The following is a 1899-nucleotide window of genomic DNA, read 5'->3' as shown; positions in this document are numbered from 1 at the left end:
CATTTCTACGTTAGCTAATTAGCAGATTTACCAAAATGTGGAACTTTTGCTTTAAGGTTGGGGAAAGATAGATAGATAGATCCCAAGCTGGGAAATTGCAGTTGGTAGCAGCAGCACTACACACAGTCACAACAGTACAGAGACAACACAATAAGTAAGGACGGGAGCTGCGGCTACAAGCTGCCGCCTGAGGCAGCGCCAAATACCTCTTCCAAGGTCACGGCCGTTGTTGAATGAAACAAACATAGACTATGAAGAGGAAGTGACAGGGTGTACATAATGTACAGTGGTCACAAGGTGAACAGTGGTGGTTAAGAGGGGCCCCGGCAATTTTTTTGCTCCTGTGGCTCCATAACAGGTTCATCTGGCCATAGTAAGATTCCAATATGGCCTAACCTGTAATGCTTCTTGGGTCATTTCCACAACTTCATTCTTTATCTTTTATAAACACGGTATCTAATAAAACACTTTTAACTATTCAAACTTCATGATAGTCTGATGTCATCAATGCTGATAACATGAGAACACTTCAGGTTTCACCATATTTACCATATGATCAAAAATACAGAAAATAGAATGAGAAGAGTCTCTTTTGGGATTCCCATGACCCTCAGAAGACTCAAATGATGCTACTTCAGTTTGATCATGTGACTTTGGGGGAATTTGTCAGGATAACAGAACTGAGTGGAAACCTGGGGACCAGACTAAAATGTGTATTTTAACTAACATGTTATACATTTATATAAAAACATTTTATTATTATTTAAGGTTTAAGTTGGGAATAAAGACACACAATAATAATTAAAAGACTATTTTATGAAGGATTTTAATCATTATATTTCATGGTGAAGTGCAGGTACTTTTTTAATTAAGCTTTTTACAGGATGTGTCTTCATATTAGGACAAAGAACAGGAAACTCTGCTCAATAATATAACGTCTTATTCAGCTTTCCCTGCTACATGTGGGTTTAGTGCATTGTGTGTGGATAAGTGTCGCAACATTGTAGTTATAAAGGCAAAGAGTTAATGAAAAGCAGCACATGTGATCTGCAGCTGGAGGCAGCCTGACTGTCACCTGAAGAAGAAGGAAGTGTTCCTCCCACTGGGTTTTGGTTTTGTGCAGACTTGAGGTTGTTCTGCTGCCTCGGTACAGAAGCTCTTCGGGACGATAAAGCAGGTGGAGCAGTTTAATCTCCACATTGGGTGATCTTCTGGAGTTTAAAAGTCAAGGTAAGAGTTCATTTCACTCACCAGCTGAATGGATGCGGAGAGAATACCGCTGCGCATGTGGTGCTGAAGCGTGGTGCGTCATGTTTTACTGTTTTACGCAGACCAACAAGCAATATCTCTGCACTTAACACGCCTTAAATGTACGGAAGCTGGTTTGTTTTGAGCAACAGGTGGTCATAAATGTCATGTATATGACTCCAGCTAAATGAACCAGCAGAATGAAAAAGCGGGATCCTTCAGAGCCTGTTGTACTTTCTTGAATAAGAGGTGGAGGAAGTTCTTTACGCAAGTATAAGTGGCAATACTGCAATGTAAAGTCCTGCTTTGGAAATGGCGCTTTAGTAAAAGTAGTATGGCAGTGAAAGTACTCATTGTGCAGTAAGATGCTCCCTGTTTTATATCATATATGATGTGTTTGTATTAATTTGACTGCTGTAGATGTTTTAGGTTGTTATTACAGCTGTCTAATGAATGTAGTGGGGTAAAAAAATACTATATTTTTATCTGACTCCTTGTATAGTGTATGAAGCATTAAATGGAGTACTTGGGAAAAAATCATATTTGATAATTCAATTATATAATAAAAATGTTGAAATTCTGGAGGTGAATGAACCTGATATTATTGTCAGTTAGTGATCAGGCCTTCACAGTAAATATTAATATTATAAT

The 1899-nt window shown here is 38.4% G+C and overlaps 1 protein-coding gene across 2 annotated transcripts in view; it reads left to right on the top strand.

Moving 5' to 3' along the window:
• Positions 1 to 1047: 1047 nt before the first annotated feature.
• tmem106a (transmembrane protein 106A) overlaps positions 1048 to 1899 on the top strand; it is a 5007-nt gene continuing 4155 nt past the window's right edge. The window contains exon 1 of one of the 2 annotated variants that reach the window (XM_035671838.1): positions 1048 to 1230. The gene's annotated coding sequence lies outside the window, so the exon portion shown is untranslated. Of the gene's footprint in view, positions 1231 to 1442; positions 1542 to 1899 lie in introns of those variants that run through there. The other variant, XM_035671847.1, reaches the window with a different exon arrangement.

This window comes from Morone saxatilis, unplaced genomic scaffold (assembly GCF_004916995.1).
Source record: "Morone saxatilis isolate NCDOM2014 unplaced genomic scaffold, NCSU_SB_2.0 Contig1, whole genome shotgun sequence".
NCBI lineage: Eukaryota > Metazoa > Chordata > Actinopteri > Moronidae > Morone > Morone saxatilis.
This window is presented reverse-complemented; position numbering and strand designations above follow the sequence as displayed.